General features: G+C 39.9%; 1 long non-coding RNA gene across 1 annotated transcript; it reads right to left on the reverse strand.

Annotated features, from left to right (window-relative positions):
• Positions 1–3,688: 3,688 nt before the first annotated feature.
• Positions 3,689–20,832, reverse strand: LOC130454590 (uncharacterized). The gene is made up of 2 exons (XR_008912299.1): positions 20,719–20,832; positions 3,689–4,276 (listed from the first exon to the last, which is right to left on the reverse strand). It is a non-coding gene; the product is annotated as an uncharacterized LOC130454590 (long non-coding RNA).
• Between the last annotated feature and the right edge of the window lie 5,279 nt (positions 20,833–26,111).

Raw genomic sequence — 26,111 nt, forward strand, 5'->3', positions numbered from 1 at the left:
AATCACACAAGACCTGGAAGCTACTTCTAAAAGCCAAAGGAAATCTTGGAATACACTACTCCAAAAGACAAAAGATTACAACCAGGAATAACTTTCCCTGCAACACTAAATATAATCCTGCTGGGCAAAAAATGCATCTTAAATGGAATAGAAAATTTTCAGGCATTTTTAATGAAAGATCAGAGCTGAGTAGGAACTTGAAATGCAAACACAAGAGTCAAAAGAAAACTAAAAAGGTAAATTTCTTTAAGCAATTTGAAGGAGCTATGTGTTAATGTGCTAACATTCTAATAGGATGAGAAGAAAGAAGTGTCCCTTCGAGAACTATATGTTTTTAAAGGGTATTGAGAGAATTAAATAAGGGATAGGGGGAGATTCTGTAGGTGGATTATTTCTCTTCTAGAGCTTTAAAGAAGGGAAATGGAAGGAAGAAAAAAAGAACTTGCTATTTCTCGTAATTGGAGTACATGAGAAATCAAGTCAACAAGCATTTTATTAAGCTTCCAGTTGCTTGGCACTGTGCTTAATGCTGGGAATAGAGAGAGAAAGGAAAAAAGGAATCTGACCTAAAGGGGGAGACAATGCCAATAAAATATATACAGGATAAATTGGAGATGATCACAGAGAACTAGGAAAAGCTTTTTATAGATGACAGGAATTTTGCTGAGACTTGAGAGAAACCAGAAGGCAGAGATGAGGAGGGAAAGCATTCCAGACATTGAAGACAGCCAATGAAAATGCCTAGAGTTAAGGATATCTCGTGTCGAGTGAGAAAAATCAAGGTGCTCATTGCCACTGAATTGCAAAGTTCGTAGAAGGGAGCAAAAAGCCTGAATGGAGTAGAGCATGAAGGACTTTAAAAGCTAAACAGGATTAGTAGCTGAAGTTTGTTGAATGGAGTGGGGTGAGGATAGGGGTAACATGGCTAAACCTGAGCTTTAGAAAGAACTCTGGCAGCGGAACAGAGGATAGACTGGAGCAGAGACAATTGAGTTCAGGGAGTCCAACCAATAGGCTATTGTACCAGTTCAGACATTTTGAGGAAAATGGGCATCAGAGGAACCTAACTCTTACCTGAAATGGACAAAGGAGTGCTTTACACACAGTTTGATGTGCAAAGTCAACAGGGAATTGGGGGCAGGGGCGGGGGTGAGGTATTAAGAGGAAGTGTAACACAGGATGGAATAGTATGAAGTCAAGTGAACTTCCTGATTCTGGAGGAGAAATTAAAAGGGGGAAAGAAAGAACTAGAATCTCCTATGTGCCTGGCACTATAATAATTGCTTAATAAATGCTTCTTGACTTTAAAAAGTGCCTTATATTGCCTCAGATGATTGGGAAATGCCTGAACAAATTGTGGTATATGATTGTAAGGAAATATTATTGTGCTTTTGAAAAGAAAAGAAAAGAAAAGAAAAGGAAGTTTCAGAGAAACTTGGAAGACTTGTATGAGCTGGCATAAAGTAAAGTGAGGAAGACCAAGAGAATAATTTATAAGGTCAGCAACATTATAAAGAAAATTATCTTTGAAAGACTTAAGAACTGATGTAGTGACCAACCATGTCTCTTAGAAGACATGATGCATGTTACCTACCTCCTGAAAGAGAGGTGATGGATTCAAGATTCAGAAATAAATACATTTTTGGCATAACTTTTGTACAGATTCGTTTTGTTTGCTGTTTTTTCACAAGAGCTTTTTTCCTTTTATAGATTTTTTTTTAATTGGGGAAGAGCATTACTATGCTGGTGTGCCCTCTCCCCACCCCAAAAAGAGAGCCATTGAAATATATTTTTAAATGCACAGAAAAGGACAAATTTTCAGAAATAAGAGTAGACAAGACAGTTTTGAAAGGAGCATAATATATACTTTTTAAAAATAAATCCATTTGAAGTGGAGATTCGTGATTTCATATTGAATCCTTTTTTCTGATATTTAGAATTTCAAAATATATTAAATTAAACATTTGAGTGTAGTATAGAATTATACTCTGTATTTAATTGTCTTACCACCCATGGTAGAAACAGTAGCATCATAGGAATAGCTTCCTTACAAGTTAACACATTTGCTTAAAGGATCCACATTGAATGCTTGGACACTTGAGTGGTGTGTGTGTGTGTGTGTGTATCACTGTAAGGATCGCTGTCATCAAAGAGTAAAGCATTTCCCTAGTACCTCATACCTCCCTGCTCCAACTCCTTCACAACTTTCTTCATCAGATAAAATCCCATTATAAAGAATATGAGGCATCCTAATGTTTTTGGTATAGCGGAATTTTATTAAAAGGAGTATGTTGTTAGAAACTACATGCTCTGTGTAGGAGCTAAAAAAAATAAACTACAGGCACACCCAAATCTATAATTAGCAAGAAACGTTCTGAGCCCAATAAGAGGTTTTATACATGTAGTCATTATTCTAGACTTGGTCTCTCAGAGTACCCCTGAGGGTTCAAGGATATTTTTAATGCTATTGGCTTAAGCCCCCAATTTGGTGTGATTTGCACACATATACCCATACTGTTACCCACTAGAAATTCATAATGGCTTGAGTTTCATTTAGCTAATTAATATCAATTAGGTTTTTTTCCAAAGGGATATTTATGTTGAAGATTATGACAAGCACAGAAATATAAACGTACACGTACTCACACCTGGGAAACATTCTTTACTGTACTATTGAGGGGAATAGTCTCCTTGGTTCCTGGGGAGAGAATGAGCTCAGACAACTATTCCCACACAGCATTCACCCTCCCCATTTCCAAATGCAGGCTAATGCATGGATTGGTCTATATGCCAACTATTACTGAGCTGGGTCCCAAAGATCATTCCTTAGCACACTGGCATCAGACCTCCTGGCCACTCAATTTGGCACAGCCTCCACCTCCAAAATGACAGTTTCCTTTTGCAAGATCACAAGGTTGGAGCCATCTCACCTAAAAGTGAAAAGAACAAATGCCAAGGCAAGGATTTGAAGACTATTGATAAGCCACATGTTTGCCTTCGACAGAGAGGACTGAATGCCTCTTCTACTATCTTGTCTCCCTTCTGATACCAGTGAAGTCAGGAAGGAAGGGGTCAGACTAAAAGACGCTGGCTCTGCTGGACTCGGTCAGTCCTGACTACATTTCAGTTCCAGCCACTCCACCAATCAAAAGGGCTCCTTAAGCTAGTAGGTCAGATCCAGCTGGGTCTGCATGGACTCCACATGTCTTCAAGGCACTTCCATCCCTTGGTAGATAACAAGCCACCAGCCCTTTCTAGAAGCAGGCTTTCTAGCCCATTTGTAGGGTATCCCGTCAGGCCCCCCGTGTTACACAGACCTTCTTGTCCCTCCTCTTAGCACTGACATCATGCGTGTGTTTTGGTGAATGACAGAGAAATGTCCAAGGGGATTTTTCTCGTGGAGGGGATTGGGAGTGGTATAATTCCATACATTTAAAAGTAACATACATACGTTAATAGTAACATACGTGCAACTTAAGAACGTCCAGTCCTGGCCCCAAAGGTGAGAAGTACTACATGGCTCTTGCTCTAGGGACTGGGAGCAGAGAAAACATGGGAGAAGAGCATTTGTTTTAGCCAGAATTTAAGGAATGGTTGGGGGACACGAAAGTGAAGCTTGAGCTTTAAAGTTGGATCCTTCATCTAGATGGACCAAGTTTGAGGGATTTATCCAGACTCCACGACTTCAGAGTGTATTGAGTGAATTTATTGTGAGTAGGTTTGTTAGGATCCTCAACTGGTTTTTCTCTTAATCGGAGACTATGTAATATTATCCACCGGGAACATTGTGTGGAAGACTATCCAAGCCTGCCAGAAGCATATGAAGCTTTAACTGTTTCTTTTAAGTTTTAGTGGAATGAACAAACAGACCTCCAGAGGAATCCAGTGGGCACCACACTGGGTTTTTTTCTTGGGTTTGCCCTTGTTTCGCATGCCAGTGGAAAGCACAGCCTGTTCTTCCAGGTAGGGAGATAAACAAGACAATCTGCCCTGAGGCATGAGTCTGGATTCCCCCAAAACTCCTCATCTCCTCTATCTGTCCTATCCCAAAGGGGAAAGGGCTCAGCCAGACCTTTCTCACGTTCTGCCTCCATTTCTGTTCTCCTACATAGTTTCAGTGATTTGTGGAACCTTCCTTATTTTCTTATCTCCTTATAATTATTTGTTTAAAGATGACAGACTTCCCTGCAGTCGTCTCACCATCAGGATTGACCCGGCATCTTCTGGTAGCAGTTTTTATACAATCAGCTTGTTTTGTGGCCCTTTGTTCCTTTCTCTGTAGAGGGCAAAAAATAAATTCCAGTTCACTGAAATTTAGCCTTTAGGGATTTGCAGAACAAGATGGCTCAAGGGCCTTAGAGTAAATCCAGAAATACATTCCTCACTGCCAAGTGACCAGTCCTCACCAGTCACTGTGTCTGGGACTGATTCTCCCTAGATTCTTCGAAATTGAGTGCTAAGACTCACTAGATTGTTAGCAAGCATCTAGTGAGCATTGATTCCATTTGTATATACTAAGGATGGGGGAAAATAATGTCTAAGTAAAGGAGTAGCTATGGTTTCTCTTGCTGAAGAAGAAACTGAGGAACCAGTGGTGCAGGGATTTGTCTAGTTAACTTTTAAGTCAGTGTCCCATGAGCTACAGAAAAGAGAAATCTTATACTCCCTTTACTTCATGCAATCCTTACAACCACCCTTATTATTTCCATTTTACAGATTAGGAAACTGAGGTCCATAACATATCTTGGCCATCCATACTTATATAGTAAATAGTTGAACCAACCACTCAAACCCTAGTCTCGTGCCACAAACCCAGTGTTCTTTCAACTATCCCATGTTGTTCTTCTTGATAATTATGATTAGTGAGTATGGTTAATAGAATATCAAAAGGAAAATGACCTAGATGAACATGCTGTGCTTTCCATAGGTGTGCCAAACAGTGCCTTCCCTCAATAATCTTTAAATCAAATGAGCATCATTGCCCAAAGGTGACTGGCCATACCATCTATCATAAGGTGGGAGGTTGAACTAAGGTATGGCATGGTGAAAAGAGCTTTGAATTTGGACCTGGAAGATCTAGGTTCTAATCCTGCTACTTACTACCCGAATAGCCTGGGGCATTCCCTTCTCTAGACCTCAATTTCACTTCTGAAAAGGAAATGGTTGGGTCAGATTAAAAAGCCCCTACTAACAATTGAAGACTAATTCTGAGGTTCTTCCCAGCTCTTAGGTTTCTGAATTTCTCTGGAGGATGGGACAAGAACCACAGGTTATTAATTCAATCATTTAAAATATGCTTGTTGACCACTGAAAAAAAAGTCATAAAAGTTAAAATTAGTTAACATCTACTTTTATTTTTTTATATGTCACTTAAAATTTTCATTTTATTTTATTTTTTTATATTTTTTCCATATTTCCATGATTCATTTTCTTTCCCTCCCCTCTTCCCTCCCAGAAGCAACAAGCAATTCCTCTGGGTTGTACAAATGTTATCACTTGATACCTATTTCCACATTATTCATTTTTACCATAGAGCCAAAGCTCCGAATCATGTACCCATATAAACAAGTGATACGTCATAAGTTTTTCTTTTATGTTTCTATTCCCATAGTTCTTTTCCTCTCAATATGGATATCATTCTTTCTCATAAGTCCCTCAGGAATGTCCTGAATTACTGTATTACTAGGATTAGTAAAGTCCAGTACATTGGATAGTTCCACAGTGTTTCATAAAGTCTACTTTTAAATGAAATTTAAATTGTTAAAACTTCATTTAACGAATTTATTTTTTGCATTCTACACACAGGAAGAAGCAAAAAACAAAACTGGTGAGAGTATAGATTTTTGAAAACTTGCTTTCTGAGCTCAGCAAATATTTTTAAGCTATTTTCTTAGTCTTCATCTAAAACATGGATTCTTAACCTACAATCTCTGAACTTTAAATAAATATATATATATATATACATATATATACACACATATATTTGATACCTCAATATAATTGGGTTCTTTTTTATCTTATTTTCTCTTAAGGATTTACAGACATTTGGAGAAGGGACCTCACTTGACTGATGGCCAAAGGGATCCATGACACACACACAAAAAAAAAAATCAGTCTAGAGCATTGCAGAGGTCATTGGTTATGAATCTCTATAATATCAGTTCACTTTACTCTGCATGCTAAGGCAGGAAATAATACATTTGAAATCTTTTCAACAAAGATCAGCTTGAGTTGGAACAGTTAAACCACAATTGTATAAAATTTATAAATTTCTGTGAAAATGTTGTTGGCTGTCTGGTCACCTAGTTCCTGAGTCTCTTAATGTGGTCATGTATAAACTCTTCCTATATTCCCTTAAAATCTTCCAAATTAAATCCAGAAGGAAATCTACTAATTACAAGACTTGAGAAGTACGTATGACCAGGACCACCATCTGCAGAAGGAGTTCAACATTGTCACAATTCATCTTTTTCTCCACTTGGTGGTATCCATTTTCTCATTTCTAAAAGTCTTCTTGCCTTTTTTTGTCATCTTCCACTTCAGAACCTAGAAGGAGTCTATTCATCTCATTTGTATGGAAGTATAAAAAATAAAGGATATTTGGTAGTTTACATCATAAGAATGAACCTCTAGTTACTAATCATTCCCAAATTGGGGACCCCAAATGGGGTTTCATCAATAGGTGGGACAGTGGGTAGAGTGCCAGGTTTGGAATTGGGAGGACTGGATTCAAATCTAGTCTCAGACACTATCTATTTAATCTGCTTTAAAATTAAGTTTTTACCTTTTGGAAATATATTTCTTCTGTAAATTAAGATATGCCTATAATTAAATCACCTACTAAAATGAGAAATAATAAGCAACTCGCACGGATGAGTCACTTTTACAGTTCACAATGATTCTCTGAGGTGGATAACATAAATATTTTTCTACCAGAATTGTGGTTTTATTGGTGTAGAGAAGTCCCAATGAGGAAACTCCCTCTATCAATGCAGATAAGTAAGTGACATGCCCATGATATATATCAGAGGTAGGATTTGAATCCAGGTCCTCCTGAGTCCAAGACCAACTCTACCCATTGTACTATGCTACTTCTCAATATAATTAGTATTATTCCCACTTACAGGTGAGGAAACAGATTAAGTGGCTAGTCCACATTCACAGAACAAATTGGAGTCAGATTTGAGCCTCAAACCGTGTGACCAAGTGCTGTTTCCTCATTATAGGCACTGTGTCCTCAGTTGAGAAAATCTGAAATTGCAAAACATATCATGTCTGATGTGATGAAAGGCATTATTTAGAAAATGAAATGCTGGTTAAGAAAATGATACCTGAGAATTTATGGTCCATGATTTAAATTGGGGAATGCCAGGATGATTTTGGCCTGAGAGGGAGCATACCAAAACAAGGGTTGGCAGGGCCGAATTTCCCTGGAGTTTTGCAATTCTAATGGATAGGCTTTAAATGGAAAAGAAGGAAAAGGGAGAAAACTGCCTACATGCTAGAAACCACAAAATAACCCCAATGTAGTTAAAAGATTAGCAGTTGAGAAACACAGGAGAAAGAAACCCCAGAGTGAAGTTAGCAAGAAACTTGCTTCAAATATCTATACTAACTCAGTGTCCCTTTAAAGTATGGGCAACAAGCAAGATGAACCATAGATTCTAACAAAAGGAGGAAAATTTGACTCCTGAGTGGCATGAGATTTGTACTGGAATATGTCTCTAGTATTCTTTGTTCAAAAAGAATTAGTAAGAGATAGCCAGGTGGCTCAGTGGATAGAAAACCAGTCCTAGAGTTGGGAGGTTCTGGATTCAAATCTGGAATGGGGCAAATCCTATGTGATCTTGAGCAAGTCACTTTACACCAACTGCCTAGCCCTTAATGTTCTTCTGCCTTGGGACTGATACTGAATATTGATTCTAAGACAGACACTAATGGGATTTCATTGTTGTTGCTGTGTTTTCAAAATACAAGAAGATACACTCATATAAGGAAATCAGAAACCAGAGAAAGGAGATATGGTGAGGAGTTTGGGGGAGATCAGCAAAGAGAGAAACAAGTGATGTCCTCATTGGAGTAGGCTACAAATCACCTGGACAGACACAGGAAATAGAGGAGGAATCTGAGAAACACCTCAAATCTGTCAGGAAGACATGACGGATTATGGATGCAGATGCAGAACTTCAATTATGACATCTGCTAGAGCTCTCTGCCCAAAGCAAGATAGCTAATAATTTATTGACTTGTCTTAATGATCATTTTATTCTTCAAAAGGATTTATCAGGGAGATGAAGGGAAAACAAAAAACTGGTTGCAAGCTAGTTTTAAAATGATGAGATGGGGCGGAATCAAGATGGCAGCATAGAGGCAGCAAAAGTTCAGACCTCTGAATACCCTTCCTTACCAATTACAAACTAAATGCCCCTAGGGGAATGAAAATCAAACCTAACAACAAGACAGAGCCAAGAAACCCTCCTGCTGGAATCAGTTCAAAAGGTATTCCCCCCAAAAGCTGGAATTCAAAAACACTCTGGTTTAAGGGGAAGCAGAAGGAAGGTCCCAGGACACCCCCCCCACCTAGAACTCTAAGCCTCCAGTGGCAGTGGGAACTTCTGGGCGGGTAAAGGTGCTGGTCTGGGGGGTGTACCTTGCGGGCAGGGCTGTGCCAGACTCAGAGCATCAAACACAGGCAGTAAGGAAGGAACTGGAGAGGGAGTGCAGAGTGGCCAGTTTGGTCACAGTGGTGGAGACCCTCCATATTGCTCCAGCCTTCCAAGAGGTTTTGGCCTCTTCCAGCCCAACCCAACTGAACCTAATCCCATCAAAAGTCTTCAGAGGTCAGGGAAGCTCAAGCTCCAACATCCCTCCCCCAGAGACTGCTGGACTTTAATCCAATCAAAAGCCACCAGAGGACAGGGAAGCTCAAACTCCAACACCCCTCCCCAACAGACTGCACCCAGAAATCTCCTAACAAAGCTCCAAGAGGGGAGACTGACAGAAAACCCCCAAACCAAAAAAAATAAGAGGAGCAAGAGCACAGATAACTGCAGGGAGTAAAGAAGGGGTAAATATAAGCAAACAACAGAAAAAGAAGAAAGAAATTACAATTTACAGCTTCTATACAGGCAATGAACAAAGAGCAAATGGAACAGAGGAGGAGGGATCATCAAACAATGAATCAGAAATCCCAGAGAATTGGATACAGGCTTTGGAAGTACTCAAAATGCAATTCAAAACACAATTAAAGAGAGGCTGAAGACAATTGGGAAAAGAACTTAAAAACTAAGATACGTCATCTGGAAACAGAAAATAGTGTCTTGAAAGCCAAAATCAACCAGCTTGAAAATGAGGCAAAGAAGAAGAAAAATGAGGCAAAGGAGATGAGAGATGAGGGAAAGAGGATGAAAGATGACCTCCAAAGAAAATCAGACCAGAAGGAGAAGGATGACCAAAAAGCCAGGGATGAAATCCAGTCTTTAAGAACCAGAATACAACAACTAAAATTAAGTGACCTCACAAGGCAGGAGGACACTATAAAACAAAACCAAAATGATGAAAAAATTGAGGAAAATATGAAGCATCTCATTCACAAAACAGAAGATTTAGACAATCGTTTGAGGAGAGAAAATTTAAGAACCATTGGTCTACCAGAAGACCATAACAAAAGAAAAAGCCTGGACATAATACTACAGGAAATTATTCAAGAAAACTGCCCTGATATTCTAGAACACAAGGGAAAAGTGGAGAGTGAAAGAATCCACAGATCACCTCCTGTACATAATCCTCAACTGACAACACCCAGGAATATTATAGCCAAATTCAAGAACTATAAAACCAAAGAAAAAATATTACAACTGCCAAGAAGAAGTCATTCAGATACCATGGAACCACAGTGAGGATAACACAGGATCTAGCTGCATCCTCACTGAAGGACCGAAAGGCATGGGATATGAAATTCTGGAAAGCAAGGGAACTAGGTCTACAACCAAGAATCAACTACCCAGAAAAACTGACTATATTCTTAAAGGGTAAAGTATGGTCATTCAACAAAATTGAAGAATTCCAAGAATTTGTAAAGAAAAGAGCAGACCTGAACAGAAAATTTGATGCCCAAGCACAGAATTCAAGAGAATTATCAAAAGATAATTTAAAAAGAGGGGAAAAGAAAAAACAATAACAATTCAAAAAAATTTTAAAGAGACTCAATAAGTTAAAATGATATGTATCCCTATAAGAAAAGAGGCCATTGGTAACTCTTAAAAACTGTTATCATCACCTGGGCAGTTAGAAGAATTACACTTAGAGGGAACAGTGACAAACTGTATAGGATGAAATGACAAGACATTAATAGGTATATAGATATATATATGCATAAATGAATATACATGTATATATATATATATATAAACTAGAGCTAAAAAAAGAGGTTAATACTAAAAGAAATGGGAAAAGAAACAAAAGGGGGGTAAACTTATATGTCACAAAGAAGCTCATGGTGAGAGGGGGGAGAACTGGGTAAAGAAGGGTAAAGAGGTTGGAGATAGGAAATACTCAACTCTTATGTGCATTGAAATTGACCCAAAGAGGGAAGAACAATCCAATCCATTAGGGCAGAGAATATATTCACACACTATAGGGGAGTAGAAAGGTAACAAATGTCCTGGTGGGGAGGGAAGCAGTATAAGGAAGGGAGAGGGTTGGGGTAGTTTTAAAAAGACTGCAAAGAAAATAAGGGAGGGATAAGAAGGAAGGGGGTAGAAAGGGAAGTAAAATAAGGGTGGAAACTAGGGGGACTAATTAAAAACAGACATTGGTGTAGAAGGAAATAGTGAAAGAAGAAAAGGCAGGAGTAGGAGTAGAAATCAAAATGCTGGGAAATACACAGCTGGTAATCATAACTCTGAATGTGAGTGGAATGAACTCACCCATAAAAATAAAATGCAAGCAAATAGCAGAGTGGATTAGAATCCCAAACCTTACCATATGCTGTCTACAAGAAACACACATGAGGAAGGCAGATACACATAGGGTGAAAGTAAGAGGATGAAGCCAAATCTATTGGGCATCAACTGATAAAAAGGGGGCAGGAGTCACAATCATGATATCTGACAAAGCCAAAATAAAAATAAATCTAGTTAAAAGAGCTAGGGAAGGTAATTACACACTGATAAAAGGCAGTATAGACAATGAGGAAATATCAGTACTCAACATGTATGCACCAAATGGCATAGCATCCAAATTTCTAAAGGAGAAACTAGTGGAGCTCAAGGATGAAATAGATAGAAAAACTACTAGTGGGAGACCTGAACCTTCCTCTATCTGAACTAGATAAATCAAACCAAAAAATAAATAAGAAAGAGGTAAGAGAAGTGAGTGAAATCTTAGAAAAATTAGACTTAGTAGATATGTGGAAAAAATAAATAGGGAAAAAAGGAATACACCTTCTTTTCAGTAGCACATGGTACATTCATAAAAATTGACCATGTATTAGGGTATAAAAACATTGCAAACAAGTGCAAAGAGCAGAAATAATAAATGCAACCTCAGATCACAATGCAATGAAAATAATAATTAGTAAGGGTACATGGAGAGGCAAATCAAAAATTAATTAGAAATTAGAAAATATGATTCTCCAAAATCGATTAGTCAAAGAACAAATCATAGAAACAATTAATAGTTTCATTGAAGAAAATGACAATGATGAGATATCCTTTCAAAACTTATGGGATGCAACCAAAGTAGTACTCAGGGGGAAATTTATAACCTTGAGTTCATATATTAACAAACTAGAGAGGGCAGAGGTCAATGAATTGGGCATGCAAATTAAAAAAACTAGAAGGTGAACAAATTAAAAATCCTCAGATGAAGACTAAATTAGAGATCCTAAAAATCAAAGGAGAAATTAATAAAATTGAAGGTCAAAGAACTATTGATTTAATAAATAAGACCAGAAGCTGGTACTTTGAAAAAACAAATGAAATAGACAAAGAACTGGTCGGTCTAATTAAAAAAGGAAAAAAGAAAACCAAATTGACAGTATCCAATATGAAAAGGGAGACCTCACCTCTAATGAAGAGGAAATTAAGGCAATCATTAAAAACTATTATGCCCAATTATATGGCAACAAATATGGCAATCTAGGTGATATGGATGAATACTTACAAAAATATAAATTACCTAGACTAACAGAGGAAGAAATAGAGTACCTAAACAACCCCATATCAGAAAAAGAAATTGAACAAGCCATCAAAGAACTCCCTAAGAAAAAATCCCCAGGTCCAGATGGATTCACACATTAATTCTATCAAGCATTCAAAGAACAACAATTCCCAATATTATACAAGCTATTTGACAGAATAAGCAAAGAAGGAGCTCTACCAAATTCATTTTATGACACAAATATGGTACTGATTCCAGGCAGGTCAAAAACAGAGAAAGAAAACTATAGACCAATCTCCCTAAAGAATATAGATGCAAAAATCTTAAATAGGATACTAGCAAAAAGACTCCAGCAAGTCATCACAAGGGTTATTCACTATGATCAGGTAGGATTCATACCAGGAATGCAAGGATGGTGCAATATTAGGAAAACCATCCACATAATTGACCATATTAACAAGCAAACTGACAAAAATCACATGATTATCTCAATAGATGCAGAAAAAGCCTTTGATAAAATACAACACCCATTCCTATTGAAAACACTAGAAAGTATAGGAATAGAAGGGCCTTTCCTAAAAATAATAAACAGTCTATATCTAAAACCATCAGCAAACATCATCTGCAATGGGGATAAACTAGAAGCTTTCCCAATAAGATCAGGAGTAAAACAAGGATGCCCATTATCACCTCTGTTATTTAACATTGTACTAGAAACACTAGCAGTAGCAATTAGAGAAGAAAAAGAAATTGAAGGTATTAAAATTGGCAATGAGGAGACCAAGCTATCACTCTTTGTGGATGATATGATGGTCTACTTAAAGAATCCTAGAGAACCAACCAAAAAGCTAGTCGAAATAATCAACAACTTTAGCAAAGTTGCAGGATACAAAATAAACCCACATAAGTCATCAGCATTTCTATATATCTCTAACCCATTTCAGCAGCAAGAATTAGAAAGAGAAACTCCATTTAAAATCACCCTAGACAATATAAAATACTTGGGAATCTATCTGCCGAGACAAACACAGGAACTATATGAACACAATTACAAAACACTCTCCACACAATTAAAACCAGATCTAAACAATTGGAAAAACATTGATTGCTCATGGGTAGGATGAGCTAGCATAATAAAAATGGCAATCCTGCCCAAATTAATTTGCTTATTTACTGCCATACCCATTGAACTACCAAAAAACTTTGCCATAACAAAGTTCATTTGGAAGAACTTTTGTTCTTTCCCTGGATATCAAGGATATCCAGGGAAATCATGGGAAAAAAATGCAAAGGAAGGAGAACTTGCAGTCCCAGATCTCAAACTATACTATAAAGCAGTGGTCATCAAAAGAATTTGGTAATGGCTAAGAGACAGAAAGGAGGATCAGTGGAATACTCTTGGCCTAAATGACCTCAGCAAGACAGTCTATGATAAGCCCAAAGATCCCAGTTTTGGGAACCAAAACCCACTATTTGATAAAAACTGATGGGAAAATTGGAAGGCAGCATGTGAGAGATTAGGTTTGGATCAACATCTCACCTACACCATGATAAACTCAGAATGGGTGAATGGCCTGAATATAAAGAAGGCAACTATAAGCAAAGTAGGTAAACACAGAATCATGTTCATGTCAGATCTTTGGGAAAAGAAAGACTTTAAAACCAAGCAAGAGCTAGAAAAAAATTACAAAATGTAAAATCAATAATTTTGATTACATCAAATTAAAAAGGTTTTGTACGAACAAAACCAATGTAACCAAAATTAGAAGGGAAGCAACCAATTAGGAAACAATCTTTATAACAAAAACTTCTGACAAAGGTCTAATTACTCAAATTTATAAAGAGCTAAACCAAGTGTACAAAAAAATCAAGCCATTCTCCAATTGATAAATGGGCAAGGGACATGAATAGGCAATTTTCAGTTGAAGAAATCAAAACTATTAATAAGAATGTGAAAAAGTGTTCTAAATCTTATAATCAGAGAGATGCAAATCAAAATATCTCTGAGGTTTCACCTCACACCTAGCAGATTGGCTAACTTGACAGCAAAGGAAAGTAATGAATGCTGGAGGGGATGTGGCAAAATTGGGACATTAATGCATTGTTGGTGGAGTTGTGAATTGATCCAACCATTCTAGAGGGCAATTTGGAACTATGCCCAAGGGGCACTAGAGGACTGTCTGCCCTTTGATCCAGCCATAGCACTGCTGGGTTTGTACCCCAAAGAGATAATAAGGAAAAAGATTTGTACAAGAATATCCATAGCTGCGCTCTTTGTGGTGGCCAAAAATTGGAAAATGAGGGGCTGCCCTTTGATTGGGAAATGTCTGAACAAAATTGTGGTATATGTTGGTGATGGAATACTATTGTGCTCAAAGGAATAATAAAGTGGGGACTGGATTCCATGGGGACTAGAACAACCTCCAGGAATTGATGCAGAGTGAGGGGAGCAGAACCAGGATAACATTATACAGAGAGATGAATACACTGTGGTACAATCAAATGTAATAGACTTCTCCATTAGTGGCAATGCATGATCATGAACAACTTGGAGGAATCTCTGAGAAAAACCACTATCCACATCCAGAGGGAAAACTGTGGGAGTAGAAACACAGAAGAAAAACAACTGCTTGATCACAAGGGTCGAAGGGATATGCCTGGGGATGTAGACTAAATGAACATCCTAGTGCAAACATCAACAACATGGAAATAGGTTCTGATCAAGGACACAAGTAATACCCAAAGAAATTGCCTGTAGGCTGGGGGAAGGGCGAGTGAAGTGGAGGGAGGGAAATAATGTGATTATTGTAACCAAAGAATAATGTTCTAAATTGACTAAATAAACTAATTCAAATTTTAAAAAAAGAAAGAAAAATCATGGGTGTCTGTGAAGTGACCACTCCGTCTTAGTGTGTGTAATAGAGAAGGCTAGAAAAATTAAACAGGTAGTTGGAGAGAGCAAACATCAGATAGTTCAGAGAAAAGAGAGGTAGAACCTCATGATCTAAATTATATAAGGGTAGCCAGCCCAAGAAGAAAGAATAAAATTTCAAAGAAAGAAAAATATATAATTCCAATGAGTAATGAAGGGAGGGGTTGGCTAAAAAGGTGGATGTGACACAGAGAATTGATCATCTAATTTGGATTTGGCAAAAATGGAAGCAAGGGGATTTAATGGAAGATAAACATGGAAGCATACCTTAGTCTTGCAGGAAGAGTCAGGAGAGCTTTATCTCCCAATGAGCTGAGGCTAGCAAGAAAAGCTAAGGATAACCAAAGATGGAGATCAAAGCAGACACAGGGCCACTGCTCAAAATGGATTGAAGGACAATGAGAGAAGACAAAAGGTACAGCTTTTATTTTGCTTCTGTTTTCTCTGAAAGGGAGAATGGTCTTTATACTGGAAAGAATAGGAGAAAAAATACTCATAGGAAGTTAAAACTCAAAATAAGTAGAGGGAGTGAGAGAGTGCCAACTGGCCCCTTGATGAGTTCAAGTTTCCAGACTCAGATGACCTATTTCCTAGGACAGCAGTTCTCTCCTGAAGCCCTTTCTTGGGGTCCACAAGGCCAAAACTTTTCATAATGATAAGATATTATTTGCCATTTTATTCTCATTCTCTCAGTGGAGTTTCCCAAAGGATCCATGGCCTCTTAGTCAATTAGAGTCAGCTGCAAAAATAAAGAAAGAATTACTCTCTCTTCTACAGAATTGTGCTGTTGCCTTGGATGCAAATGGATGCATCTACAGATGTGGCTAGATCTATTTGCTGCTTCTACTTGTCCAGACTCAGCACCGACCAATCAGCAAAAAAGATCTTCTCTCATGTGGAAGCTTGGCAACAAAAACGAGTGAAATGTTCAAAGTGCTAAATACCATTTTTAAATCTTTTGGTTTATCATGGAACTGCGTTGACTTCTGCTTTAATGATGCCAAAGCAGTGATGGGTAAAACTGCTGACACCTTAGCATAACTCAAGTCTGTGACACCAAAACATATGAGGAACCATTATAATCTTCACTGCTACATACTCACAGCTTTAAAAGTTAAAGGAAAAAAGACAAGGCAATTAAATTAAAAATGTCCCAGAGTAACATGATAAAAATTAATTTTATTAAATCTCAACCCTTGAATGTACATCTTTTTAATATTCTGTGTGACAAAATGGGAAATAAGCTTAAAGCATTTCTATTGTCAATCAAAGCATAATGGATGTCTTGAAGGAAAGTACCCTTGCAGGGGCAGCCAGGCAGCATGGTAGATAGAGTGCCATGTCTAGAGTTGGGAGGTCCTGGGTTCAAATATGACCTCAGATATTTCCTAGTTGTGTGATCCTGGGCAAATCACTTAACCCCCATTGCCTAGCCCTTACTACTCTTCTACCTTTAAATTGATACTGGCAGAAGGAAAGGGTTTAAATAGAAAGGAAGCAAAGAACTAATGAACAAAGAAAGGAAGAGAAAGAGGGAGAGAGGAAGGAAGGGAAAAGTGGAAGGAAGGGAGGAAGGAAGTCTTGTTAAGAAAAACAATTTAAATTATTTGTTGCCAGTGATAAAAAAGATTCAAGCTTTTAAGCAAAAATTATAGTTTTGGAAAACTTGTATTCTGCTGTGAGTTTGATGGCTTCCCCACACTTACAAACTTTTCTAATGAAATTGGTGGAAATATTAGCAAATGGGATTTTTAAATTAGGCATTAGGTAATGAAATGTGCCAACATTCGGCAGATCAACATCAGTGAACCAGCATTTTCTAAACAATCAATGTACAATGTTACAAATCATGCATGGACAGTAGAAGAGAGACCAATGGATTTTTAAAAAATCCTTACCTTATATCTTAGTATCATTTCTAAGACAGAAGTGTGGCAAGAGTTAGGCAAGTGGGGTTAAGTGACTTGTCCAGGGTCATACAGCTAGGAAATGTCTGAGGCCACATTTAAACCCCAGGCCCTCCTGACTCTAGGTTTGGTGCTCTATTCACTGGGCTACCTAGCTACCCTGAGGCCAATAGATTTTGGTTTTTTGATGTTTCTAAGACTCCTCTTTTTTATTTTTTGCATTCCTTAGTTAACTATTTTTTTTTATTTTCTCAGTTACAGGTAGAAAGAGCTTTTGACAATTGCTTTCTGGCATTTTAGAATTCAGATTTTCTGCCTTCCTCCCCTGTCTCCTACTCCCCAAGATGGTGAATAGTTGGGACTAGCAGCTTTCAATGTAATAGCACAGAAACGTCCCCCATCTGTTTTCAGATACCACATTGCAACAAACCTTGAAGAAACTCCCACTCGTTGAGTTTGGGTGTCGCCCCAAAGAGGAACATCCACAATGACCTAAAAAGGCTGTTCAAATACCCCGTTTTCCAACTACAGATCCAGATGAAGCCGGAGTTTCTTCATCTACATCAACCAGAATAACAGCACAATAGGGTGAACTCAGGAGACAGGAGGAATCGGTTGCTTTCTATCAAGCTAGCCATTAAAAAGATTTGCAGAAATGTGAAACGATGCTACTCTTTGCACATTTTTTGGGGGGGAAATATCGCTGTTTCTAGAACATATTTCTATTAACATGTGAGTTGATTGTTCTTCTTTTTGAATGACTTTTAACTGTTTTTGAACATTTATCGGTTTCAGTGTCAGGTACGGTAAATCACAATGGCTATAATTCGAGGAGATGTAAAGCATTTTGCAAACCTTAGAGCACTCTATCAAAGCCAGCTTGGGTTATTGTTAGCTTCCAGTCTCCAGTTTGGTGATGACTTCATGCCCTGAGCCTTCTACCTCATTTCTGCTATAAAGATCAAACAATGTCTACAGAGGAGTTCAGGAGTCTGCTGGTAGATGTTTAACAATCAGGCTCTCTGGAAAAGAAAAAATCTATATGCATATACTTTCCTCCCCTCCCTAAAACCCTTCCCTTCCTTCTTAGGATCAATGCTAAGACAGAAAAGTGGCAAGGACTAGGCAATGGGGGTGAAGTGACTTGCTGAGGCCATTTCAGGCTCTGTTCTATCCACTGAACCCACCTAGCTGCCCCCCCCAACTCAGTTCTTAAGAAATTCTTCCTTCTATTGAACTGAAATTGGATTCCCTGTAACTTCCACCTATTTATCCCAGTTCTGACCTCTGGGGCCAAGCAGGAAAACTGTCCTCTCTTCTAGGAGAGCCACAATAATCTCACTTAAGTCTTTCCACTCAGCTGACAGTTTTCAGCTTCTGATTATCACACCCAGTTGCAATATGGTGGAGCCTTTCAGCTTTCTGCATCCCACTATTAGTGATTAGGGAGCTTATGAAGAAACCAATAAGAAGGTTCAACGGCTGAGAGGGCGACACAGCAAAGCATTGTGGAGTGCTTAGGGTGTGTTGGAGCACAAAGGACAACACGGCCATCCAATGCAGCTGAGGAAGTCTCTAGGTGTAACTATTTTTCATGCCACTGGACCCAGGCTTCCAACACCAAGAGAGTGAGACTCTCTGTGCATTGACTCTTCCACTTAAATCTCCTTCACGCACAAGTGTCTTTGTGCACACTCATCTATCATAGATGAAAATGCACAAAGACAATCGTCATCCTTGGTTACCAAGAGACTACTACTAGAGCTTATGATGTAAGCAGCCAGGTTGCACAGTGGCTAGAGAGCCCTGTCTGGAGTCAGGAAGACACTCACTAGCTGTGTGACCCTGGACAAGTTGCTTCACCCTGTCTGCCTCAGTTTCCTCATCAATAAAATGAGCTGGAGAAGGAAATGGAAATTCGCTGCAGTATCTTTGCCAAGAAAACTCCAAATGGGGTCATGAAGAGTCAGATGCAGCTGAAATGACTGAACATCATGGATAAATCAGTTTTTAAAAAAAGAGTCAAGGGACCTGGGTTCAGATCCTGCCTCTGCCACTTCCTACCTGTGTGAGCTTTGGAAAACACTGGATCTCTCTGAAACTCAGTTTTCCTGGATTATTGTGTTTCCCTTTTGGTCCTGTCTTTGTGACTGCCATTTCTCCCTCCCCCTGGCATCTAGTGTAGACCCTTACACAATCGAGATTGTGGATTCACTAAATGCCATGGGTTGTGCAGTGCAGTGGGGAAGGCACTGGATAGGGAGTTGGAGGACCTGGTCCTGCCTCTTCATTGGGATTTTGGACACAGCTCCCATTTCTTACTCCCCAAAATGAGGGGGTTGGACGTTGCTTTTATGGCCGCCTCTTCAACCTGCTGATCTTCAGTAAACGGGCAGATTCAGCCATTGAAGGGGCCCAGTGAGGTGAGTCTTCTAGTTCAACACCTTCATTTTACCAAGGAGGACACAGAGGCCAGGGGTGTTCAATGTTTGCCCAAGATCACCCAAGTAACTAGTCAAAGAACCAAGATTAGAACCCAGATCCTCTCAAAATCCAACAATGGTTTCAATTTTATCAGGATATTTCTACTGTGGGGCCAGCTGGATAGGTCCAAATCATGTAACCATGGGGAAATATTCTTAATTAATTAATTAAAGAAAAAATTTTAAATTAAAAAAAAAAAAAGGATGGGTTCAAATCTGGCCTCAAATACTTCCTAGCTGTGTGACCCTGAGCAAGTCACTTCACTGCTTATTGCCTCAGTTTCCTCATCTGTAAAATGAGGTAGAGAAGGAAATAATGAATCACTCCAGTATCTCTGCCAAGAAAATCGCCAAAGGGGTCACGTCAGACAAGCCTGAATCAGCTCCTCGTGGTGCAGAAAGGGGAATTGTTAGTACTCCGGTTCCAAGCCCCAAAATCCGTGAATAAATGTGGGCTCCCCATTGGGGCTACGCAGTGATGCCTCTTCTTGTTTTCATGTGCCTCAGACTGAGCAGCAGCATCTCTGACCAGCCTCCCTACAAAGGGTCTCCATCCCACAAACTCCGGGTCTGGGCTTGCTTTCCTGCTCTGAATCTTCCCAAGTGTGCGTCGGGAAATCCTCACTGTCCATGTAGAAGGAATACTGTGTCAGAGGAGCAATAGCCCAATGGCTCCAAGGCAGAAGAGCCCTAAGGGCTAGGCAAGGGGGTCAAGTGACTTGTCCAGGGTCACACAGCTGGGGAGTGAAACCCAGCCAGATTGAAACCCAAGCCTTCCGGGCTGGTGCTCTTTCCACTGAGCCCCCAGCTGCCCTTCGTTCCATATTTCTTACCTTCTCCAAGTAAAAACTCCCCTTTTCTTAATGTGAATAATTCTGATGACCTTCCTCCTTGCTTGTTCGGGGCCTGGAACCTCCCAGGGGTGAATGGAAGCGAGTCTCTTAAGACTTTCTAGTCTGCTTTGGGGGTGAAGAGCAGCGCTGGCTTCTCCTGGTCGAAGGACCCTGGGATCTTAGAGAGGCTGCTTAGCGCCTGCCCAAGCTCCGTCCTGCCAGCTTTGTGTCCCCCTCTTCCCAAACAGAGAGAAGAAAGAGGAGGAGACGGACGGCTGGGCTAAGTTTGGGAGTCCGAGGGCTCCTCCCGGCGCTCCTCGGCTCCCCCACCCCCGCCTAGCCCCAGCCACGTTAGCTTTAACTGCATGAAAGCAAAACTAACTCTACTTTGAACTGCTTACGATTCCTGTCATTCCTGTCTAATTACTGGGCAGCCCAACCAATGCTCTTGGCGGATGAGGCCGAGTCACCCCAGGCTGAGAGCGCCCCGCTGTTTGCTTCTGCTCAGTCTCGAGCACATAGCGCTACGTTGTGGATTGACAGTTAAAGGAGGGGGGGGGGGGGGGACAGCTAGGTGGCTCTATGGACCGAGAGCCAGACCTGGAGAGGGGAGGTCCTGAATTAGAATTTGACCTCAGACACTTCCTCACTGTGTGACTTTGGGTCACTCACTTACTTTCTCCTCACTCAGTTTCCTAATCTGTAAAATGGGGATAATAATAATATCTACCTCTCCAGGTTGGTGGGAAGATAAAATATTATTGTATTGTATATATTATGCTATGTTGATGTATATTATATTTACGTATTAGGTTATATTTTAGATATGTTATATTACATATAATATACATAAAATATATATTACATATAATATATATTACATATAATACATATAATACATATTATGTTATATTTTAGATATTTTATAATACACCTAACATTTATATATTGTGTTTTAGATATTGTATATTACACATAACGTATTTATATATTATATTTTAGACGTTTTATATTACACATAGTATATTTTATATATATATTCTAGATATTGTATATATAATATGTTTACATTATGTTATATTTTAAATATATTACACATAATATATCTATGTATTATATTTAGATATTTTATATTATATATAATGTATTTATGTTATATTTTAGATATTTTATATTACATAATATATTTATATATTATATCTTAGATATTTTATATTACACACAACATATTTACATATTATATTTTAGATATTTTATATTACACGTGATATATTTCTGTTACATTATAGATATATTATGTATAATATATTTGTATATTATATTTTAGATATGTTATATTATACATGTTTATATATTATTGTTATATATTTTTGATGTTTGATATACTATATTTTGTAATATATATTTGTAAAGCACTTTGCAAACATTAGTGACTATTCGTTTCATTGGAAGGCTTCTTGACTGGTTAGATGGGAGCCTAGAACTAAGAGAAAGATTCAATCATCTAGAAAGCTCAAACCAATGTGGAAGTTTTGCAGGAGTTAAGAGGGCATCTGGAAGTCCTGGCCAGGGGCTGCCTGCCTTGAAAAATTCAGAGCTACTTCCCTTAGGGATGGAACCTGGAAATGGAAATATCATTCAGACTAAGGCTAGATAGATTGCTGATAAACACATGTCTATTTCCCTTATCCCACTGTATTATTTCTGAATTTGTATAGTCTTCCTTGGGGCAACTAAGTTTCTGAGTGGCCAGAGTGCCAGGCTTGGAGTCAGAAAGACTCATCTTCCTGAGTTCAAATCTGGCCTGACACTTCCTAGCTGTGTGACCCTGGGTAAGTCACTTCACCTAGTTTGCCTCAGTTTCTCCATCTGCAAAATGAATTGGAGGAGGAAATGGCAAACCACTGAGGTATCTTTGCCAAAAACAAACAAACAAACAAACAAAACCAAATGGGGTCACCAAGAGTCGGACACAACTGAAATGACTGGTCAACAACAATATTCTCCTTTGGAGATGCAAGAAACAGAAAATGCACTTGTGGGTGAATTCTGGGGAGAGAGAGGAGAAGAGGAAGAGGAATTCGGTGTGAAGACCTTTCTCCTCAGTCCTCTGGTGGTGGTGGCAGGACAGGCTCTGAGGCACCCTGGAAAAAGCATTATTGGGTTTGGAGCTCAAGAACCCAGAACATCTCTCTAGGATCTCTCTAGAGGAAGATACCAATGTGAAATAACGGGAGTTCAACCAAGGGAGCAGAAGAGACATCACAGTGCTCATGGCATGGGAAGGGAAGGCAAAAGCTCTTGTTTGAATCCTGGCTCTGTCACTGTGCAACCAAGAGCTCTTAATAACCAACCTCCCTGGTCCTCAGTCTCCTGATCTGAACAAGAGGGCTGGACTTGATGACCCCTAAGGTCTCCTCCAGATCAAAATCTATGCCATCCTTCAACATTCGTTCTTTCCATGAACACATATTAAAAGTGCCTACAGTGGTCAGAGCACTGTGCTAGGGTGGGAGATGGGGAGGGTACAAAGGTGAGAGGCAATGTGGTATAGCAGAAAGACCTCAGGATTTGGGTTCAAATTCCATCTTTGCCTCTGACTACTGTGTGTGACCTTGGACAAGTCATTGAACTCATCTAAACCTTAGTTTCCTTCCCTGAAAAATGAGAGATTTGGATCTAAGTTTTCTTACAGGTCTAAATCTAGGATTCTTTTTTTTTTAAAGTTAATTTGTTATTTTAATAACAAATTTCCCCATGAGTTATCCAAAGTCATATAATCCAAACTGTTTCCCTCCCTTCTTTCTTCCTCGCTCCTGGAGCCAGCAAGCAATTCAATCTGGGTTATCCATGTATTGTCACCCAAAACATGTTTCTGTTACATCTAGGAGTCTAAGATAAGACAAAGGGCAGCTAGATTGCCCAGTGGTTAGAATGTTGAGCCTGGAGTCAGGAAGAACTGAGTTCCAATCCAGCCTTGGACTCTTACTAGCTATGCAACCCTGTACAAGTCACTTCCCCTTTGCCTTGGAGGCAGCTAGGTGGCACCATAGTTTATAGTGCCAAGCCTGGAGTCAAGAAGACTGGCCTTCCTGAATTCAAATCCAGTCCCATACTCTTACTGGCTGTATGACTTGGAACAAGTCACTTAAAACTGCCTCAGTTTCCTCTTTTGTAAATGGCAACCACTCCAGGATCTTTGCCAAGAAAATTCATGAGAGCCAGACACAACCAAAAACCACTAAACAATGACAAAGCTAAGATGAGGTCCCTCCCCTCCTGGAGCTCAGGCTAGTAAACAAGGTTTTCTTTTAGCCGATCTCTGAGCATCTTCCTGGACCAAGAAGGACCAGTCAGGGATGCTCGGGCTATTTTTTTAAAAAGATTCTTTTAATGCATTATTTTTAAAATTTAAATTGATTTATGATTCCATTTGTCTTTGACTTGGGGTTTAATGAGGAGAGGAGTTTAGAAAGTAGTGAAAAGTGAAATCCCTGCAGACAGAAATCCCCCAGAAGGTCTCCAAGACCTTGGGGTCTGTGAACGTAAAAAAAAAAAAAGAAAACTATTTCCACGTAATTGGCTTCTTTTGTGATCCTAATGTTTTACTATCTGCCTCTTAAGAGCATTTCTCTGAGGAGGGGTCCATAGGCTTCACCCAGGCACCCAAGGGGACCATGACACCCACAAAGAGCTGAAGCATCCCCACTCAAAGCAGGAAGGCTGTCTGGTGTGTGACACCCAAGGGTCAGGACTTGGTCCTTCTCCAATACTTAGTGTGTTTGTGGAATGAGAATGAAGTCTTGAGAGAGGACTAGGGAGCCTGCACTTGGGAAACAGGGAGGAGAGGGGCTGACTGGGAGAGATTTGGAGTTTCCCACTTCCACCCTGGAAAGCCCAAAGCAGAAATCTCTAGGAAACTGAGCCCAGCCATCTGACCTAAGTCCAGAGGGCTATGGGCTTTGGCCCCTGGGGCTGGAGATGGAGAGTGTGGGGAAAAGAAGGGCTGGGGGTGAGGATGAAAAGAATGTGTGGGTGTCGATGGGCAGGTTGGGGGGCATCTCTATGCCCCACGTCCACATCTCTGGATCCTCTGAACACAGTGTGATCTCCTCCAGATACTCACACAGTCGTACCCACTTGGGTGTGTTTTTTAACCCTTACAATAAGGACCCTAAAACAGAAGCATGATAAGGGCTAGGCAAATGGGGTTAAGTGACTTACCCAGGGTCACACATCTAGAAAGTGTCTCAGGTCCAATTTGAATCCAGATCCTCCCTACTCTTGATCTGCTGCTCTATCCTCTGTATCCCCTAGCAACCCCCAAGCCCACTCATTGTTAAGGCCTCCTTGGAAGCAATAGGATAACTAATGTTCTGAAACTCTGCTTCAAAGCCACCTTTCTCAACCTCTGAACTGCCCTTGTCACTTAGGTGACCCTTAAAAATAAGTGGATGGAGAGCCAGTCCTAGAGACAGAAAGTCCTGAGTTGAAATCTGGCCTCAGACACTTCCCAGCTGTGTGACCCTGGGCAAGTAACTTACCCCCATTGCCTAGTCCTTACCACTCTCCTGCCTTGGAATCAATATGCAGTATTGGTTACAGGAGGGAGGGTAAGGGTTTAAAAAAAGAAAAAGGCAATATCCTTGTGGTTTGCCCACAAAACCTCTTGGTAAAGTGAAAAGAGAGCTAGCTCTCAAGGCAGAGAGCCCGAGTTCTAATCCCACCTCCGACATCTCTGTGATCATGGACTCATCTTCCTGGGCTTCCCCTGTAAATGAGGGTGTTGGGAATAGATGGACTCTGAGTCCCTTCCAGCTCTAGATCGAAGATCTCATGAGATCTCTCTCCAGTTTGCAACAAGCCCCACAACCTCAAACCACCCCTGACCGAAGTCACACAGCACTTTGGAGTTCCAAGTTATCCGCAGCTCTTACTCTCCTTCTGAGGTCTGCTGGTCGGTCTGGGCTCACAGGACCCTTCAAGGTGATGCCCGACAGGCCTGGAAAGTGGCCCTTGAAATGATCCCAGAAGTTCTTTGAAGAAGTTGCTCTCCCAGTCGCTGGCCTTTCCTCCACTGTGGCCTCCGGGAAACGTTATAATGATGAGAACCAGGAGCCACCCCTGGCCCATCCCAGCATTCTCCTCTCCTCTTCCCCACAAAGCACGCCCTGAGCAGCATTTGATGTCCTCCCCTTTGCTGGGCAAGTCAGAGGAAGCCTCCAGAAAGAAGAATGGACATGCCTAGTACAGAGCCATGCATACAACAGGAAACCGATCCCTGTATTGATGGAGAAACAGGGTAGCTTTTCACAGGAAATGCTCCTCTGCGAGCACTCTCTTCTCCCTGACCTCCTTTTCTAGGACTCTTCACCTAGCATCCAGAGAGATGTCAGAGATCCGTGAATTTGGATCAGAAAAAAAAGGCATCTTTAATTCAATGGAATCGGTTCCCTTTGTAACTCTTATGTATTCTAGTTTATACACTTAAAATCAGCCTTCTGGGGGGAGGTTAGGTGGCTCAGTGGATTGAGAGCCAGACCTAAAGATAGGAGGTCCTGGGTTCAAATGTGACCTCACATATTTCCTAATTGCATGATCCTGAGTAAGTCACTTAACCCTTCATTGCCTGACCTCTGCCTTAGAACTAATACATGGTATTGATTCTAAGACAGAAGGTAAAGGTTGAAAAAAATCAAAATAAAAACATTCTTCTGAGAAAGGTTCCATAAGCTTCACCAGACTGCCTAAGGAGGCTGTGGTACCAAAAAGATGATGAAACTGGACATGGGAG

This window comes from Monodelphis domestica, chromosome 5 (assembly GCF_027887165.1).
Source record: "Monodelphis domestica isolate mMonDom1 chromosome 5, mMonDom1.pri, whole genome shotgun sequence".
NCBI lineage: Eukaryota > Metazoa > Chordata > Mammalia > Didelphimorphia > Didelphidae > Monodelphis > Monodelphis domestica.